The sequence below is a fragment of the Sciurus carolinensis genome, chromosome 1 (assembly GCF_902686445.1).
Source record: "Sciurus carolinensis chromosome 1, mSciCar1.2, whole genome shotgun sequence".
Taxonomy (NCBI): Eukaryota; Metazoa; Chordata; class Mammalia; order Rodentia; family Sciuridae; genus Sciurus; species Sciurus carolinensis.
The window spans coordinates 128,245,052-128,267,072 of NC_062213.1; the positions used below are offsets into that span (position 1 = coordinate 128,245,052).

General features: G+C 39.2%; 1 pseudogene; it reads right to left on the minus strand.

The window, feature by feature from the left end:
- Window positions 1–1,389: 1,389 nt before the first annotated feature.
- Window positions 1,390–18,249, minus strand: LOC124958580 (60S ribosomal protein L32-like; annotated as a pseudogene).
- Between the last annotated feature and the right edge of the window lie 3,772 nt (window positions 18,250–22,021).

Here is a 22,021-nt window from a genome sequence, read left to right on the forward strand (position 1 = left end):
TCTCTCCAATACACTAAGTCCATCAAGTACCAAAAAACTGAGTAAAGAAACCCTATCTAAGTCATTTAGTTATCTAGAGTACTGTGCTAATTAATTAGTATCTGTGGAACTGAATGAAGCTTAGTGTGCTAATCTGGGAAATAGAATCATCCATTAATTCAGCTGTAATCCAACTTGAATTCACACTCCTGGCTCTTGTTAACCCAGCATCCTTACTGTCACTATCCTCTCTGGGTAAAACCTAAGTTTGCAAACTTTGATAAATCAACATTAAATAAATAAAAAATTATAGAATTCAAATTATTGTGTGCCTAGTTAGAATAATTTCAAGAACTAACATGCATCAACTCCTGGACTGAATTAGTTGCCTCTTTGAAAAACTGCTTAGATTTTTGTAATTGATACTGACAACAGTGACTTGTGAATAGGCTTTATCTCGATTTTAGAAGTTTTTATTTAAAGAGGTTTGTCAAAAGACTGTCACTAATCCATTCATTCTTTTACTATTATTTTTAGGTGCTTCTATGTGCCAAATACAGTACCTCTTTCTGGGTATACGTGGTTAAAAAGTACACACATCTTTGTGTGTTTGCCTTTGTGGAGTTTGTAGTCTTGTCAGGGACATAATAAAAAACAAGAAAACAAACAAACCAATGTATAATGACAGCTTATGATACATACTGTTAAAGACACAAATCGTGTACAAGGCAGAATAGCAGGGGAGACCTGACCTTTGGTAGTCCAGGAAGGCTTCCCTAAAGAAGTGATGTTTTAAACCAACCTCAGTCATGCAAAAGAGGAACAGATCTCTCAGCCTTTAATTAATTCTAGATAATTTGCTTAATTTTGAGATGTAGTTCACAATGTCTTGTGGTCTTTATATTTTTTCATATTCATATGAAAAAAGATTTTTTTTTTTAACAAAGAGCAGTGGTCCATGCCTGTGACCCCAGCTACTGGGGAGATTAAGGTAGGAGTTTCACAAGTTTGAGACCAGTCTTGGCAACTTAGCAAGACTATCTCAAAGTGAAATAAAAATGGGTCGGGATGTAGTTTATTGCTGGCCTAGCATGTGCAAGATCCTGGGTTCAATCACCACCACTACAAAAATATATATTTTTTTTTAGCTTTGTCCAACTAATCAGAAGTCACTGCATTTATAGCATATTACATCATTATAAAGTAAGAACATTAACCAAAGAGATGAGGCTCTGTTCTTTTTTTTTTTTTTTTTATTGTAAACAAATGGAATACATGTTGATTCTCTGTACATGGAGTAAAGGCATACCATTTGTGTAATCATACATTTACATAGATAGCTGTGCAATTCACAATAGCCAGATTGTGGAACCAACGTAGATGCCCTTCAATTGATGAATGGATAAAGAAACTGTGGTATATTTATACAATGGAATATTACTCAGCCATAAAGGCTCTGTTCTTTATATCCCTTGAGCATGCTCTGTCATTCACTCAAATTGGATTGAGTGACAGCATTTGTAGCTGAGTTTCTTAATGAGACTGATCCCTCTGAGTAGTTCCAGGGATGCACCCTTGAAATCATGCAGGTTGTCTGGTTGAAATTTGGTGTCTGTTGATCACCTGGGGACATTCAGGTTGGAGCCTGTTGATGGGTCAGTTCCATGGCCACAGGTCTCATACCAGCCCTGACCAGCAACTTCCCAGCTTTGTTCTGTAGTTCTTATCAAGGCTGATGTTTCACAACCTCACAGAGGTGTTGCAGGAGGGCACTCAGTAGTCATATTAAATGCTTCATTCTGAAGCGCTTGAAGCACTGTCCCCAATCTCCTCAAAAGCAGGACAAAGGTAAGGCAGAAGCATGGAGGCACACAGCTGCTAATGGCTGTGCCTGAACTCAGGAGGCCCTGCTGAGAGCAGATGAGATGGTTACTTAACAACTCTTCATGGCTGTGTACACCTGACCTGGACAGGGAAACTACTGCAAATTCCAGTGATTAAAAAAAACACATGCAAGGGACCGTCCCTGAGTGAAGGGAATGTTTATTAATAAAGAAGGACAACCCAATAGTCACCGGACAGAACTCACGAATTTTTTGAGTCATAATTCACTATAAAATTTCAATTAATCAGAAATTTTATGAAAAAGAAAAGTCTTATGACTGCACAGTTCTATATAATAGCCACTGGACACATATGATTATTAAGAACTTGAAATGCAGCTAGACCAAATTGAGCTGTTCTATGAGTATAAATTATGCACTTAGTTTCGAAGACTTAGTACCAAGAGAGAGAGCCCAGGTATAAAATACCTCATTAATAATTTTAATACTGATTCAATATTGAAATGATAATGTTTGGAATATATTGGGTCAAGAAAATATATTCTCTAAACCAATTTCATCTGTTTCTTTTTACTTCTTAAAATGTGGCTACTAGAAACTTTTAAATTGCATATGGGACTCAAATTATTTTTCTGTTAGTCAGCAGTGGTATTACAAAATGAATTATACAAAGAAATCCTTTGTAATTTCAAGATTACAGAAAATTTTTCTAAAATGTATTGTTCATTTTCTGGTTGTAATGAATGAAGTCGTTAAAAGCATAGCTAATGTAACTGGGTCAACTTTGAACAATGTTTGAATGGTCTACATCATCAAAGCTTTGTTCTTAACATTTCTCAGGGGCCCACATTATCCTGAAGATGGTAAGAGTGGTTCTTCCACACTGACCCTGTGCTTGGAGGAGCCCTGGCATTGAGGCCTTCTACCTTACGGATTCAGAACAAAGGCCTTGAGGTTTTCTGTCTGAGATCTTAAGGACATATTTCTCTAGAGTTGGTAGAAGAACACTGACTCTCCAGAAAGACAGGCTTTTCTGGATCATTCTGTGTGACATCTTGGTAATTCATCTTTTCACCTCCCAAAGATCAAGCTAACCCATAGATTTGTCATAGATTAGGCTCCAAACCCAGGAAGAGTAATGAAAGCTAAAGGGTGGGGCCACTGCACAAGGAGCCAAGAGGTGGTGTTGGGAGTGGGGTAAGGAGCCCTCACAGAGACATAATGTGAATTTACCTCAAGCCACATCTCTCTCAATCCTACAGGGACTTCCCCACTTTTACTACCTACAAAGGGTTAAGCTGTAGAGGAACAAGTCAAACTGTTCAAGTTCACTTCACACTCAAAAGGCAACTTACCAATACATAAGAAGAAAACAATTGCCAGGGATCAGAATGTTTGAGTCAGATACTTCACTCTTCTTTCCTTGAAAAGAAGAAGACTGCTCAGGAGAACAAATTCATCAACAGGAAGGGGTTGCTGGATAGGTAAAAGTGGTAGGTAGGGGAGATAGAATGATAACCCAACCATTTGAAAAGGGATCAATGGATACCCTATGAAGAGTTAAACTATAAAGTCAAATCACTCAGTGGATTAGAGAAGAGCCATTTCTACTGGTTAACTTGGAGTGAACACTCAGGAAATACCTGCTGAGTGCATGCATGTCACATCTAATAGTGAGACAGAATGATGCTCAGGCCAGAGCAAGACTTGACTGAGGTGTTCACTCATTTCAGGGAGCAATGTGTTTATCACCCATAGACTCACAGAAATAAAAGAAAAAAGTGTTTCAGAAATGGACTTTGGCATTTGCTTCTTCCTAAGAGAATAGCAGGTATCTTGCCTGGAGGTAACTATCTGAGAACAGCCTCCTCTCACCAATGAAGGCATAGAGATTCCAGTGAGGAGAAGAACACATCCGAGCTATCAGAGTCGGGATCATTCAGCAGCTGAGTCCTAGAAATATGTTCCCTGGTTCTGATTCCAGCATCATGAAGCCGATAATTTGACAACCTATGTAGGTTTTCAATGGGAAAGACCATGCCAGTGAACTTGGTTTGATTATCTAGTATGCCTAAGGGTTATATTTTTCTAATCTGGCACATTAACTGGATTTATGGTTGGAGACAGCAGTTGAGCATGGAATTCATTCACATAATGAAGCACAAAAATGAATTGTGTTCCCTAATGTACAAAACTTACTCAACAGGCAAATTCACTAAGTTCAACCATTCAACTATTCTGTGATTCTGAATTCCACAGCCTTTCAATACAGCCTTCAGCAGTGAGCATAAAGCATGTTCAATCTGGCTAAGATACCCCACTTGGAATCTGCTAGTCCAATCAGCTGACCACATATTTTGGACAACTGTGTAGACTAGAGGTAGACTGGAAGAGACTTGGAGCTACTGTTACCCAAAGACAGTTTCTAAATTAAAAAATATCTTGTTATCAGCCTTTTGATGTATAAAATATAAAATCATGATTATGATTTATTCACTTATGCATTCAACAAATATTAACTGAGCATCTGTTGTATTTCAAGTCCTGTTCTAAGTAACACAGACATATGTCCATGTATAAAATATACAAAGATATCTGCTCTCAAGAAATTTACGGTCTAGGGGGTAGGTGGGCAAAAACCATCAATCAACAAGATTTTGTTTTTAAATAAAGGACTATGTAGTATTTTGGAAAGAAAAAAATGTGTTATTTTAAAAAATTTAAAATAAAAATAGAGCAGGAGAAGGAAAATATAAAATACTGGACAAGCAGATTGCAGAACTAAAAGGTTTAATTGACTATTGTCTATAGTTTATTTCCACTCTGAGCACAGGCACATGAGAGTAAACAGGTAACCTCATATGCTCTTTAAGAGCTAATTTGCAAATACCTATAGACTAGGGAAGAAAGTTGAAAAGAGAGGCATTCTAACAACATGTATTCTAAATAAGGACCATTCACTTAAACCCTCACTATATTCTCATTAGGAGCTACTTTAGGATCAACCTCCCCATATGCTGCTTCTAAGCTATTGTTTAAAAGTTGGAAGTACTTTGTCTCTGGGCTATTTACCAGTTTGCATTCTTGCAAATCAGCAAACTCGTGACACATAGGACCCACTCTCCCCACCCAACCCCCATTCTCAAAAGGCAAGAGGAAAGAAAGGCTTCCTTCAGCTGCCAGTCAGTCCCTCATTCACCTTCAATAGCTAAAGTCCCTCTGTCAGATGAGGGTTGATGTTCTGTGCCTCTTGGTCCATCTCAGTCTTCAGGCATGTGGTTGCTCAGCAACAAAGCAGTGCTGCACCAAGCTGTTCCCACCCTATGCTTTTCCAGTCTACTCAACCAGCACTCGGGATGGTTTGGGATGCAGGATTCTTCCTCCCTCACATTTCTCAGCCACCTACCTCACTTTTTAAAACATTGCAATGTGAGTTCCTTTTGAGAAAAAAAAATGGCAGACAACATTTAGTAGAGTTATTAAATCAAATCAACAGAATCAACAATATTCTCTAAACAGCTTAAATACGTCGCTTTCAAAGGAACTCAAACCAAAAGCATGACCTTGATATCATGCCTTCCAGCTTAGAGTCTGAATGAGCTAGAACTCAGCCCACAATTCATATTGGAAAATACCTTCTAGTCTCTCAAGGTCATGCATTCAGAACCCCAATTTCTATCAACATCATTTAATATTACTGAGTCTGAACTCAGGACTTTTCAAAGTTAAACATTGCCTATCTTTTCCTTTATGTATCCTACTTGCAAGGACTAAGCAATCAAATGTGTTTGATAAGCAAGCCAGATGAATATACACAGAAAAGAAATCAATTAAGGAAGATAACTTATTTAGTTATTGTGTTCCTTAAAAGGGCTTAGGTTCTTGGTTATTTATGAGCTCACCTGGAAATAGAAGTAGGCTTTGGGTTCTCAATAGATCTTGTAAAACATGATCTACCCTATGTACTGTATCAATGATAAAGGAGAAGAGCTAGCTCCCAGGAGCCAGATCTTAGATTTATAAATGCTGGCTGGGACCTTAATGCCACTGGGTCTTCCCAGGAGGCCGGTCTTTTTCTCTGAGGCAACCACCCTAAAGTAAAAGTCTGATGCCTTTACCCTAATAGAAACCCATTGGCAGTAAAGCCCAGGAAGCTTCAGAGTCTTGGGAGTTGCCTGGGCACCTCATCCCTGAGCCCGGTAGGCAAGACTCCAATTGTGTAGAAGGAACACTCAAATTCTACAGCAGAGGCCTCTTGGATTTTTTTTTTTTTTTAAGAGAGAAAGAAAGAGAGCAGGCAAAGAGAAATACTAACAACCAATGCATAGGGCTCCTCAAGACATACTGTGAAAAAAAGAAAGAACAAAAAGCTAACTTCAGAATACATTCTATATAATCTCACTTATGTAATACATAAAACTAAAATACCTGCATAGGTCCCATATGTGCATGTAAACACACAGAAAATGACCTGGAAGGACAGACCTCAAATTGATAGTAGGCTTTTGGAAAGGAGACTAAAATTAGGCAGGGAGAAGAGGGAGTTTTACTTTTTCTCTATATTCTTCCATGTATTACAGATTATTCAATAAAGACTTATTCATTACTTTTAAAATTAAATTTCAACTTAAAGATACAATATCATTACCCATATAGCTACCATGCCAAAATCTTGGGACTATTAAAACTTTATATATTATTATCTTATTTCACCTATTCCAGTTGAATAACTAAAAGGCATTTTTCAAAGCAAAAATGCTTTGACATATGTTATTTAAATTTGGCCAATGTGCAAGAAAAAGCAATATAGGACAGAGTTATTTTGCTAAAAAAGAGATATATATTCATACATTTCTTTTAATTACTGAACAGAGTAATCTATAAATAAATATTGTTTGTCTAATTAATATGCCATAAAATATTTGAATAGCAAACACATTTTATATATGGTCTATGGGTTGCTGTTCTGACTTATAATTATTGAAGTGCAATAAATGGACAGTGCAAAGAGGAAAAAGAAAACAAAATTATTTTGCAATAGCATTAAGTGAAAAAGAAATGTGAAAATGAATTGTTTACAATTGCTACCAGTACATAGTGAAGCAGAGTGAACTAGTAATAATTTATTTTACAAAGCAAACATAATTCTGTCCTCTTGGGTTTCTCTATTACTTAGGACATAGCTACAAATTGCCAGTCAAAGCCCACTTTATACAACTAAGAACTTCTTACATTCAGGTTCAGCCTAGGCAAACATATATTACTATAAGAGCTGTTTTAATCTATAAAACCCCCTGTGAAGTGCCAGGCACCCATCATCTGCTACCCTACAGCCCTGCAAAATGGTTGCTTCTCCTGCATCTGGAGTTAAAATATGAGATTTAAAGAAGTTAAGTAATTTCCCCAAACAGCTTAAAAATGCAAAACCAAGATTTGAACCTAGGTGTGTCTGGCTGCAAAGATTATACCCTTCCCTCTAAACCCTGTCAACTCCAAGCTGCACTCCTGAGTCATCTTCTAGTCCTTGGAGTATCTGCCTTGAATCTAGCTCTGGGCTCACACTGGCTTCAGAACCTGAGGGACAAATGACTTTGACCTAGATACAAGGTAGCCTGACATTGAGGGATTAACAAGCCGGGTCCCAGGGCTGCCTTCAGGATTGGAAAGCAAGTCAAACTGTCATCAAAACAGTACTCTAATCTCTTCAATCTGGGATATTTCAGATTTGCTCCAAAAGAGATAGATATTAAATATTCAGCATTCAGAGAGAATGTTCATCATTCTGCATCCATGGATTCAACTGACCTCCTATTGAAGATATTTGAAAAACAATTGCATCTTTACTGAACACATACACTATTTTTCATTGTCATTATTTGCTAAATAACACAGTATAACCACTATTTACATAGCATCGACCTTGTATTAGGTATTACAAGTAACCTAGAGATGATTTAAAGAATACAAGAAGGTATGTGTAGATTATATAGCAAATATAATACCAATTTATATGAAAGCTTTGAATTTCTGCAGATGTTGATATCTTTAGGGGGTCCTGGAACCAATCTCCCACAGACACCAAGGGAAAATTGTGTTTAAATAAACACTAATTAATAACATGTACAGTACTTACTTATAATTTACCAGCCAGTCTAAGATTTCAGAGATATTTCACAAACAACTGATCACCACAGCATCTTGTGAGGGTGTCTGTTATGGTTTGGATGTGAGCTGTCCCCCAAAAGCTTCTGGGTTAATGAAGAAATATCCACAGGTAAAATGATTGAACTGTGAGAGTCGTAATTTAATTATTCCACCCTCGTTTGAATGAACTGACTGTGGTAACTATAGGAAAGTGGGGCTGGCTGGAGGAGGGGGTTCACTGGGGGCGTGCCCTAAAGGGTGCATCTTCCCAGCAGACCCTTCCCCCTTCTCTCTCTCTGCTTCCTAATTGACATGAATGGAGCAACACTCTTCTTCCATACCTTCCTGTCATGATGTTTCTGTCTCATCTTGGGCCCAGAGCAATGGACTCAATTGACCATAGACTAAACCTCAGGAACCATGAGCTAAAATAAACTTTCCCTCCTCTAAGTTGTTCTTGTCAGCTGTTTTGGTCACAGTGATGCAAAACCTGTCTAACACAATGCCCATGGCCTTGTGAGAGGGCTTCATTCCATTGGGCAGTTAGAAGGAAAGTGAAGGCGCACATGAATCGGCAGTAGTATTTGTAGTCTGCATCTGTTGGAGTCTAGTCAGAAACCACCCTAGGTTTCTTGAACAGAGTAGATCTGATAGAGGAATTTAATTGCAAAGATGATGGAAGAGCTGAGAAGCCAGAAAGGACACAGTGAGTCAATCCCAAGAGGAGCAAGAGCTGACATCTGCTACCATTCCTATGGAAAAGGGGACAATAAAAAGAGATAGTGCTATCAGATCCTGGGGTTGGACTGCCCAACTGGGTCCAAGGAGAAGGCACAGCCAACCATGGACATGCTGACCAAAGCAGGGGCTTAGAGTGGGCAGAAATGCCCTTGCTTTTCCCTTCTTTCACCTTCCACTCTTCTGCTGGTTCCTCCCGTTTACTGAATCTAACCAAAGCTGGAAGGCAAGGGAGTCTAGGAAATCTATTTCTCTGACAGCCAGAGAGGGGCCAACCATGAATCCAAGGACAAACATGCAAATGACTAGTACCATGCTGAAATCAACAACGTGGTAAGAAATAGGTTGCAGATATGGCAAGGCGAGGGGTGAGGTCAGGAAAGGAAGGCAGTGTTACCGTAGGTTAAAGAGGAATAGGTAGTATGCAAGGACTTTTCCTCTTCTCATTCCTGCAAAAGTGGTATTCTCCCCAAGTGCCATAGTTTGGATCTTGAATGTCCCCCAAAGGTCCATGTATTAAAGAGTTGATCACCAACTTAAGGTTCTATTGAATGGTGGCAGAACTTTAAGGAGTCAGGGCCTGGTGGAAGGAAGTCAGTTCAATGGAGCATGTCCTTGAAGAGTGTATTGGAGCCTCAGACCCTTTCTGTCTCTGTTTTTGCTTCCTGGTCACCATGTGGTGAACAGGCATCCTCTGTCACATACTCCTGCATGATGTGCTGTGCCATTACAGGTTCAAAGCAAGGGGGACAAAATACCATGAACTGAAACCTTCGAAACTGTAGGATAAAACAGATGAGGTTTCCTTCTGTAAATTGATTATCTTAGGTATTTGTTACAGTAATGCAAGGCTGACTGACACACCAAGTCATTATCAAACATATTAAAGTATTTTTAGGAAAGTGAGGAAGAGGACCCCAAGAATGGGCTAAAATCAGGAAGCACTAATTCCAAAGAAGTATTAAAGAATAATGAATGCATGTTCAGTTTGCTACATAGAAGATTTAGAAGCAGAGTTAACTTAAAGAACTGAATTCATGTCATAATAAAGCGGGTTGAGAAAGAAAGAGGTTGATTATTTGAGGAGGAACCAGGACAGAGTCAGTCCCAGGCTCTGGGAGGGCCAAGAGGTGGAAGGCTGAGCATCCAGACCTCCTCATGTCCATGTCCAAGATTACAGAGGTCACTGTCCAGCTTGCAGCTCTGTGAGGACCTTATGTCCCTGGGATAAGTAACCATCGGTCTATTCTTTCATTCTGAATTTCTATTCATTGACCCCCTACAGTGTACCAGGCAGTATTTTAAGCACTGCAGAAAATAAAACAAATACTGGGAGCCCCTAACCCCTCATGTGAGTCAGTGATGCAGTCTACCCCATCTGAATGGGGAGAGGAAGGAAGGGGATGAGGGAGTATCCCAGCAGAGTTTGGCCAAAGAGAAGTCTCAATCTTATATCCTCTGTTATTCCTGGTTCACATATTTACATAGTAAAACGTGCAAAAGGGACATACCTGCTCCATTAATAGAGATATTACCATAAAGAACAATTATATTTTCCCTGGATTCTAATTTCTTTGGCTCAACCCAACAAACATTTGTTGTATGCCTATTGCATGCCTGGAACTGGAGCATCAGAGATGAACATTTTCTTAAAAAAAAAAAAAAAAACAAAAAACACTTCCCTGCCTTCAAGATAGCAGGAGTGGCAAATCCATGCAACTTCAAATCCAGAAATTGCTGCTAGAGACCCAAGTCCTCCAAAGATTCTGATGGAGAGTGAAGGATTGTTTCCCCACCAGGACAAAGGACACGGGTAAGAGTCATGTGAAGCTGGTCTTTGACAGCCCTGGAGTCCTCCAGTCAACACTTCTGGAGCTCTTTCGACAACAGGAAAATCTTCTTAGTTCACCTTCTGACCTCAGAACAGCCAGATACAAGACAGGCCCCAAGCAGCTCTGCAGGAACCCAAGGAAGTTCTTCTAGTTCTTGACCAAGGAGGCCTTGCAACCCATTTCTTCCCATTTGGAGTGGGCAGGGAGTGGAAACCAGACACGTTATTTACATATAAGGCTGATTTTCTCCTCTTAAATTAGTGCTTTGCAAAAAGTGCCTGGATAATTTAACTAATCCAGTACTATAATTTACATTTTGGTTTGTTAGTAATTAGAGCAAACACATATGAACATTTTTTTTGCACTGCAAAACTTAAAAAAGAAAATGTTCTTATGACTGATAAGGAAAAAGAAAACTCCATTCATTATTCAAGATACTCAATTTTTTCTATCGATATGTGCAAATTCACATTCTTGGACAATATTATTGTGTCTTAAAAGTGTAAATACATTTGTTTCATAAGAGGGAATAAGTCATGTCCAATTCTGAACAACCTGGTGTAGAACCTCTGCTTCCAAGAGTATTGGCCTGCCTTGAAAAGTAAAATTTTTAAGCATAATCAAGAACTTCGCTACCCAAGCGTCTCCACCTACCTGGCCACAGGATGGTGGATATAATGTTATAGTTTGTACAGATCTCTCAATCTGTGTTTTCGAGAAAGAATAAATTCCACTGGAAACTAGTTGGGACCTTTCCCTGCCCTCCACCCCCATGGGAATTTGCAGCCTGGAACTCCACAGGATTGGAAAGCCTCCCTGCCCTCAGTTCTCTGTGTCCATTCTAACTCAACCCATCTCAACCCATGGTTTCCTGCTGCCTCATCATAAGTGAATATGTATGAGGAAAAAATTCTGTCTGGATCCATTCTTAAGTAGCAATTTGATCATGATACTAATCTAAGATGTGTGCTACTTTCAACACCTGAAAACTTCAGTGAAATTTTAGACTTTGCCTATAAGATCAAAACAATGTCACTATTGTCATTGGCTGGAGCAGTCCAATCAAAACATTACACATCAATCAAAGAAGTCTTTGGGAACTTGAGGGTTGGGTGGATTTTTGGTTTGTTTGCTTTTTTGACTGGCTTTGTTGACTAAAGCAGCTGGAGCAGTTGAACCAGTGTGGGAAAGGGTGGATCATTTTAAGGATGTTCCTTCTTCTCCCTCGGTGTTAAGACTTGACATCAGCATTAATGCCTTGTAAAGTAATGAAGTTAGCTGAAGCTAAATTCACCTTTGTAGAGGATAGACAGTAAGAGAAACAACAACAACAAAAAGAAGAGAGATGCATTCAAACACTCCCTGCCTACCAGGGGGCACCAATGAGAAAACAAACTCCAAAATTCTACTTGAAGCCATTGTGTGTGAAAAGTCCCTTTTTCCTAGTTTTAAAAGTCTGAGTTATCACTTTAGTATATAATAATTCATGTTAGCCAGATGAACTTGAAAGATAAAATAGTCTCCCATTCAGAATTGATGATTATTTTCTCATAGCACTATTTTGATCCACTTGGGTCCTGAAATGGACCCAGTATATTCTCGTACAGTGTGTATTTCTGCCTTCATCCCTTGAGGATCTGAGGTGCCCCTTGTTACCTTCCTCTGTGCTGATGCATACTGAGTGCTCTGGGCGAGGGTACTAGCAGGCTGGGTCATGGTCATGTGTCCACACCCGTGTCACTCTGAACCCTAGCTCTATACATCCCAGCGTGTGTTCTTGAGCAAGTTAAATTAACCTTGCTAACCCCGTTTACTCAAGAGTAAAAGAATGTAGTACCCACCCCCTGTGGTTTCAAGAAAAGTAAGTTAGATAATTCTAGTGTAAGCATGGCAAGCACTCAAAATATTTAGGATATTACTAGTGACTAAAAAATAACAACCTAAGCAGACTTTATCAATGTTGATAACCCAATTACTTATTTATGAAGTGTTCAGGCAAAGGGAAACCTACTCACTTTGGTGCATAGAGCAGGATGGAGTCTTAGGTGGTGAGTGCTGGGGAAAACCCACAATCACATGTCCATTATCATCAAGAAGTTTTTGAAGAATTGAGAGTTCTGGAGCTGGTCGTTGAAGGGAGAATTCAGTGAGTTTGCCTGGGAAGCTCTCATAGGTCATAAGAGAATCCAGAAAAATTGCTTCATGCCTCACTCTCTGTTTCTCCCAAGTTCTTTCCTCCCAAAGCCTGTCTAGAATATCTAGAACAGCACATCCCTGCTGAAAATGGAAAGTGATGAACACTGATAAGCAGGTACAGAATCTGTCGTGCAACCTGTTTCCACCTGGTCTTCACTTTGTGGCCTCACCCATCCTGTTCTACTTGTGGTATGGGCCCCTCCTGCCTAAATTATTCTTCCCTAAGAGCTGGGCATTCACTGTGCATTGACTACATGGCTGAGTCTCAGTAAAAATAGAGAGTGCTAGGCCCACAATAACCATAATTACTGCATGTGCCAATGCTGAAATGAAATAAAGAGACCCACAAGCAAAGTGCCCTTATGTCTGAGTTAATTCTAGTGAAAAGAAAGGATGAGTCTACATTTGGTGTCAAATTCTCATAACCAATTTATATGTGGAAACACCAGATGTTTGAAATAAGTGAATTATCAACATATGTTCAAAAAAAACCTATGAAATATAATCATGATAAAAAGATAAATGTCAATGAAAAACTTCAAAATAAACTCAGACATAGTAATTATTCAATAAAACTGGCATAGATCGGCCATGTAAATAAGCTCCAGTCCAAACATCCAAGTCTTTAAGAAGCAAAGCATAGAATATAAACTTTGAATCACCGGTCCCTTGTCCCCGTCACAGATAGGGAAACTAAAATGGTCAGAAACTGAATAGTTAGACATTCAAGTACATGTGTGCACACACACCCTGAGTGGCAGAAGGGTGTGCCACTTTTCCTTGCCCGTGTTTGATTTTAAGACCAAGGCTATTTCACGTGGCCTCAAAACTCAGTGTGCTTAGCTTCTGGATTAAGTGAACCATTTGAACTAAAGGCTTAACTTGTCCTTAATCTTCTCTTTGAATTGCTGACAGAAGAGCATTTAGCGCCTGACCTAACAAGTCTCAGGCACCAAAGGAAGCCAAGAGTCAGCACGCACACCTCTTTAGCAACAGAAAGGGCCTGGGTCAGAGATCCTAGGACCAGATTTTCATGGGGCCCACATTGGAGACAGCATACCAAAACCAAAGCTGAAAGCTGGGCCAAGGAGGGAGCCTAGGTTATCAGGGGAGGACTCACATGCTATCAGGAAGGCGTGTACCATCCAGAGCTGAGGCTGCCGTGAAGGAGTCAGTTCTCTGGGGTGATTTGGAGTGGGTGGAATTCTTTGTGAAAGAGAACCACAGAGATGGCACTTCTTCACACCCAGGATCATCATAACCCATCACCATAGGAAGTTGTGATTTACCACCCTACCCCACCAGTCTCAAAAGCAGCTGGGACTTAGTCTATTGGCACTGCTTGGTATAACTGGAGCCCTATCTCCACTTAAAACATGGCCTTTCTGTCCTATCAGGGCAGAGGCTGGAGGACTTTCTCAGGTATGGCACAGAGCTCTCCTTTACCTTTGGGACACTGAGAGGCTGCTGGTGGATATTTACGGTTAATGTCCACATTGTCAACACCATACTCCTCCTGTTATAAAACCAAGACTCTCTCCTTCCCCCAAGTCCTCAACGCATACACTGTCTCACTTAACTCCATGGGGTTTTTCTTTTATAACTGCTCTTAATGAACCTGATTTCTAAACCATGAAAATATTTCTGATGCAAGAGAGGAAAAGGGCACCAAGAGGTTTCTCCTGGGATCAGCCTCACCATGCCTTCTGCAGACATCAGTGGCTACTGTAAAGGTGAAATGGGGATGACCACAGGGGGAGGACACAAGGTAGGGACTGATCAACAAAGAGGGACCTGATACCCAGGCACTGGGGCCCCCTAGCCTATCCCAGAGGCAGTCCCTGAGGTTGGCATCAGACAATCTAGACCAAGCTTGGGGAAGTGAGTGTCCATGGAGGAGTTGGGTCAGTGGGAGACTGCCTGAGATCCCATGGGAGATCTCATGGCAGAGGCTCCCTACTGGGCTGCCAGGTAAGGAGAATCATCATACTAAGAGACCAGTGAAAATACAAGTGACTCCATGACAAGTCCCATCTTGAGCCTGGACCACTGAATCATGACGATGAATAGGACATGAGTTCATAAGTGAGAAAATCGCAGCGGAAGGGCCGGTAGATACATGGAGGTGATTATGGATCAAACTTATTCATCAGTTCGCTTCTGCATAAGCAAGAAGTAGGTCAGAAAGGGCTTCCTAACCCAGACTCCAGTTTATTGATTGTAATCACACCCCATATTACTTAATGAATAACAAAAAGAGCCGAGGAGCATTTATTTCATATTCTTAAGGAAAATGAGCCATTTTCAGATATGGCTTCTTTTTCTTTCTGGAAAAAAAGCAATCTGAATATGGAGAAATATGCAGAACAAAATGAATTAGAAACAAAGCAAAATAAAGAGCTCTTCATTTTTTACTAAGACCAGGTTTTGGCTCAGTTTTCTTTTGGAAATTCCCCACGTTTTAAAACCAGGGATTCAGAGAGGGTTGGCTTTACAAGGCAGAAACATGGGGGAAATAGGAAAATGGGACTTGGATTGATGCAGTAGTTTTCCCTGAGCCTTCATGGCACATGTGAGCATTTTAGCACCATCATTAAGGTGAGGTGACATGACATGGTGGTTACAGGGATGGTCCCAGAGCTCCACCACCAGCTCTGCCATTTTCCAACTGTATGCAAGGACAAGCTGCTTAATCTATCAGGGCTTCAGTAAACTCATCTGTAAGGTGAAATTTTCTACCTATTTCTCACAGGATTGTTGCAAGGACTAAATAAGTAAATCCATCTTCACTGGTAGAAAATAATAGAAACAAACTGGTACTGGGAGCCAGTGAATGTTCCCAAATGATCACTTGCTCTTGCACTGGTATTACGACATGAGCTAATAAGCAATAATAGAGGGAACAATGTCATTTTGCAGAGTTCCTAGATTCTCAGAAAAATCAGTCATAAGCATGATAGACTGTCATAACCTTGTCAGGGCTGCTTCTTGGTTATTGTCTAAGCATTCCCTCAGGCAGAAACTGCCTGACATCCATAGGAGAGAGCTCGTCCCTTCTGCTACGTGAGAACACAGTCAACAGTCACCATCTGTGCAGCACAGAGTGAGCCCTCAGCAGACGATGAATCTGCTGGCATCTTGATCTTGGACTTCTCAGCTGCCAGCACTGCTATTCTTGTTATGAATTACCCAGTCTAATGTATTTTTCAATTTCTTATTTTTTTAGGTATTTTGTAATAGCAGTCCAAACAGACTGAGACATAGCTCAAATATTGCTTTCCTCCAGGGAAACTTCTCCCATCACTCTAGTCAGGAGCAAACACTCTCTTTGGAGGTCCTGAGCACCTTTTATATCTTTAAACATCTTGATGGCTATGGGAGGACACCTACTATGTGCCAGGATCTGTGTCTGTCACAATTTGGAATTGAAGAAGAAAACTTTTTGGACAGTTTCACATTGTTAGGACAAGTTGTTTCGAATTATCTAATATCTAATTCTGAATAAAGGGGAAAATTATCTTAAAAAATAAAAAGATAGACCAGTCCCTGGGAGCACAGAGCTCTCAAGCTACTAGTGAGAAGTGTGACAACATCTCACTTCATTTCTACTGCTTTCCTTTGTGGAAGCTTATGTTTCTGTGTCCTCCCCCTGATTATACTGCAAGACACTTTACAAAAAGGATTAATATAATAGTTCCTGGTAGATTCCTCAGAAAACTTCGAATGGAACCACCATTTGACCCAGTTATCCCACTCCTCAATTTATACCCAAAGGACTTAAAATCAGCATACTACAGTGATACAGCCACATCCATGTTTATAGCAGCTCAATTCACAATAGCTAAGCTATGGAACCAACCTAGGTGACCTACAACAGATGAATGGATAAAAAAAATATGGTATATACACACCATGGAATATTACTCAGCCTTAAAGAAGAATGAAATTATGGCATTTTCTGGTAAATGGATAGAACTGGAGAATATCATGCTAAGTGAAATAAGCCAGTCCCCCAAAAATCCGAAAGCTGAATGTTCTCTCTGATATGTGAATGCTAACCCACAACAAGGGAGGGGAAGACTAGAAGTTCATTGGGGGCTGGGGATATAGCTTGTTTGACAGAGTGTTTGCCTCGCAAGCACAAGGCCCTGGGTTCAATCCCAGCACCACAAAAAAAAAAAAAAAAAAAAAAAAAAAGAAAGAAAGAAAAAGAAAAAAGAAAAAAAAGGAAGTTCATTGGACTACACAAAGGGGAATGAAGGGAAGGGAGGGGTTAGGAATAGAAAAGTCAGTAGAATCAATTGGACATATCTTTCCTATCCTTATACATGAATACATGAGCAACACAACTCCATATCATATTACAACCACAATAATGGGATCCTAATTGGGACTAATTAGACTTATTCTATGTATATATAATATGTCAAAATACACTCAACTGTCATGTATATCTAGAAAGGACAAATATAAAAATTCCTGGTACATTGCCTCATACATAGTAATAACTCAATAAATATTCATTAACCTATAGAAAGCAGGATATTGGTTGACAAATCTACAATGATAGAAGATGCAAAAAATTACTATTCTTAAAATAAGGTCCAGGCTTAAGGCCAAGTCTTTCAATTTGGTTATTTCAGTAAGTGTTTATAAAGTTTACCAAATTCCGAAAAGCCAGTCACTGACATGGTACCAAAAGCACCTTCTAGAGTCCATTCTAGCTCTGTATCATAGACTGTGTCCTTATTTATTTACTTACTTTTTAGTTTTTGAGGTTTTATTTAAGCACACAAAGTGCATGTGAACTGTCTATTCACTGAATAATCTTCCTACGCAGCCTGGCATTGGGATTGGTGACTCTGATGGCCAGCTGGGCTGCTCTTTCTGCAATGGCTTTATAGTTCTTGGAGGAAACATTGTGAGTAAACTCAGTCCAGTAAGATCTGTTGCACATGAGCAGCACTTCCAGCTGCTTGACATTGTGGACTAGGAACTTCTGGAAGCCACTGGGCAGCGTGTGCTTTGTTTTCTTGTTGCTTCCATAACCAATTCTGGGCATCAAGATCTGGCCCTTGAATCTTCTCTGCACCTGTTGTCAATTCCTCTGGGATTCCGCCAGTTGCGCTTAAGTTTTACATACCAGTCTGACTGTTGCCAAATGAACTTCCTGGTCCTCATTTTGACAATTTTGTGTTTCACCAGAGCTCCGAGGGCGGCCACGATGCTGAATAAAGATGGCTACCACCTCTATAGGCAGCGCTGAAGAAGAGTCTTAGTGTCTTTAAAACAACAGAAATTTATGTCTCACAATTCTAGAGACTGAGAAGTCCAACATCAAGGTTCTGGAAGAAACTGCTTACAAATTCAGTTTTCTGGTTCATAGATGGCTCTTTTCACTGTGTATGGCATGGGAAGAGGGAGCTCTCTGGAGTTTTTCATAGGGGCTTAAATCCCATTCATGAGGACTTTACCTGAGCCCTAGTCACTTACCAACAGTCCCATCTCCTAGTCATAACATTGAAGGTTAATTTTTCAAGATATGAATTTGTTGGGGAGAAAGGGGGTACAATATTCAAGCTATTGCATCCTGTTTTCCCCTTTATGATAGGGAATAGAAGCTGTTTCATGGTTTGTTTGTAGTTTATTTAAAATTATGAGTTGCTGCAATGTATTAACTTAATGGGTAATGGTTTAGAAAGAATTATAACTAGGTGAACATTATGAACATGTTCCCAGTGTGGAAGCAACTTCACATATTAGAGACTTACTTCCTGGCTTGAAAGCTCTACTCAAAAGAGGAATTGGTGTAATAGGAGGGAATATCGTCTATCAAAAGCAGCAAGTGATTAGATGGATGGGAGGCACAAAATTGGGAGCATTTCTCAACTTTTTATTGTATAAAATGTCAACAAGTATACCTGTAAATAACAATGAAATTTCCTGCACACCTGCTTTTGAGCTGTTTTTTCGATTTGCTTTGTTTTACTAATACTGTCATTACCTGAGAAATTTTTTTGTTTTTTTTGTTTTGTTTTACTAATATTTTCATTACCTGAGAAATTTTTCTTCCAGACTTTTATAGAGTTGTCTTTTTATGTTTGAGCTTCATATACTTCATGCGTATGCAAAACTTAAGAGTCCATTAATACATTCAAACTGATAAAGTACATATACTTCAATTTTCTGAGTTAAAGATACCTGTTTGATTGACTGACTATAATATACCTACATCTTTTTGTTTGGGTCAGGACATGGAACAAAATTTACTAATAAACAACATTGTTAAGATTGTTTTATATCCAAAGAAAACGCTGATAGAAAATCATTCAAACCATTAAAATGTTGGCTGAAGTAATGATGATATATTTAATAAGAAAAGGACTTTTCAGTTTTACTCTGTGCATCAAGGGTGTAGCAGAGACTCTGGCCTCTAGTAAGCATTCAAGTATTTGTCAAATGAATGAATTTCTGTTCATCAAATTTAGTGTGTGTCAGATACAAGAAGTTACAGATATGAGGAATTAAGGGATGTGTGCAGAAAATAATACCATATACAAAATTTTAAATTGTATAAGCACTATACTAATATGAACATAGGCTAAAAGTTTCATTTTAAATGACTTTTTCTTACTAAAAAAATCCATGATTCATATTTATGATATCCATTTTGTCACATTGTATGTAGATAATAAAATGTGAACTGTTTATCAGGATTAAAGTTATCAGATAGTTTGATAAGCCTTGAGTTTATAAAGATGGTTGTGTGCTGAAAATACGAATCCTTGCCTAAGGCTTGTATTGGAAGATTTTTCTCTGAAGTTGTCTTTTTTCAGAATACTGGTACTGTTTGAGCACTTAATGGGTAAAGTGTTCTGTGAGCTATTCTAGATGGTTAATAGGAGTCTCTTGAATGATCAGGATAACCATTTTTATTGTATGGTCTTTCAACTAATTTTGGTCTAAATAAAAACTGTTAGACTAGTACATGATTATTTTCACAAAATGCATAATCATGACTACCAATTTTTCCATGACTAACTATGCCCGACCAGATGTTTCTTAGGTTCTGCTGAGTCACTTTTTTTTTCCAGAACTCTATGTTCCCACTAACTCTTAATTCCCTCTGGTCTTTTTCATATTTTGCCTTTTACCTGAATTTTGGGGGAAATGGTTTCATCCCTCTTTTTGCAATTTCGTATACATAAAATAGGTTGTTTTTTTTTTTTTTTAATTACTCTCAAGTTTACCTGCTTGCATAAATCTTAACCTATCCCTTTCTTGGGGACACACACATTTTGAGGAATTTATTCCAAAAAGTCATGAAGCCTCTGTAAGCAAGGAAAGCTATCAACAGCATCATCACATCGCATGACTGGGTATATTCTGAGTCACACTAGAAGGAAAGCTTTTAGAAAAATGTGACCAGTTCCCAGACTCTGCATTTGTTTCTGCTCTCAACTACACTCCTCCTGATTAGATTTTCGGGCCACAGGAAGGGTTGTCAAATCTCTGGTTAGTTGGAGCTTGCTGTCAAATGCTGCCTTTCTACCCATAGATTTGCATTTTCTTAGCAATCTGAACATTATGGACTGCTCACTGTCTGGTCCCTAAACAGAAAAAGTTCAGTGACAGATTTAGTCTCTCTTTTTTATAAAATTATTTCTTTTTTATTTTTTACAGTCTGCATTTTGATTCATTGTACACAAATGGGGTACATCATTTCCTTTCTATGGTTGTGCACAATGTAGATTCATACAATTTGTGTAATCATACATGTACATAGGGTAATGCTGTCTGTCTCATTTCATCATTTTTCATACCCCTGCTTCATTTCCTTCTACATAATCTAAAGTTCTTCCATTCTTCTCTCACTCCCCTACTCCCATTATTTATTATCATTCACTTATCAGGGAAAATATTCAGCCTTTGGTTTTGGGGGATTGGCTTAACTCCATGAAAATATTTTGATGCATGCATGGTTCCATAAAGTTTTCATTGATTCAAAATGCACTATGCACATACTATGTGCTTGTAATTGTGCAAAGGATTGGGAGATGTAAAACAAAACAAAACAAACAAACAAACAAAACAGTTCCTATTTTCCCAAGCAACAAGAATGGGAAAGACTGACAAATAAATGCACAACTGAGATCAAGTAAAATACTTGATGAATAAGAGTTGGTAATGAAACAGCACCTGGACATTTTCACCACATTTCATCACTATTGTGCAAAGGGAACTCAAACCTTCCTCATGCACATAAGTTGTAAGGAATAGCTGACAGGATGTTTCTGCCTAAGAACAAGTTCCCCAAATTGAAAGTTTTTTTTTCTTTCTTTCTTTGTTTTTGCTGTTTTGGGGGGTTTGTTTGTTGTTTGGGAGGGTTGTTTTGGTACAGGAGATTAAACTCAGGGGCAGGGGTAGGGGCACTATACCACTGAACTACATCCCCAGCACTTGTCATTTTTTATTTTGAGACAGGGTCTCACTAAGTTGCTGAGGGTCTCACTGACATGCTAAGTTCTGTCCTTGAACTTTCAATCCTCCTGCCTCAGCCTCCCAAGTAGCTTGGATTATAGGCAAGGTCCACTGTGCCTGGTTTCACCGCAAGTGTTTTCTTCACCAACTGCAGAACATTGTTGAGTACCTGTGCAGAACATTGTTGAGTACCTGTGGGTGGACAAATTAATCGTTCAGTCAATGGAGTTTGTGATCCAATCTTACTTGCATGCCCTGGGAATAGAAGGAAGCATGGTCATAGAAGGAAAGCCCTTGGAGTGAGAAAATCAGATCTGTGTTGCTCTGTCGGTCATCTGGGTCTCAGGATCTTCATTTGAAAACGATGTTTGTGAGATCCTCTCCACCCCTCTACATTCTAAGATTTAATCAGAAAGGACTGGTCAGGCCAGCATGATTATAATGATAGCTTAGTAATTTATGGAACTTTTCAGAGCCTCTAAGATGTATCAAAAGCTTGACTTTACTGAAGAGAGTAAGAAAAATTGCATAAAGGTAGGAAGTAGGTAAAACAATAAATTTGCTTCTGTGCAGTAAATATCAATAGTGAAATTTCATGAATGTAGTTCTATTTGCTTTTGTAGTACTGGGGATTGAACCCAGGGTCTTTGAGCTGTATCCCCAGCCCTTTTTATTTTTTATTTTGAGACAGTCTTTCCAAGATGCCCAGGACAACCCTGAATTTGAGGTCCTTCTGCCTCAATCTTCCCAATAGCTGGGTTTACAGGTGTGCACCACCGTGCCCAGGTAGAAATGTATTTTTAATAG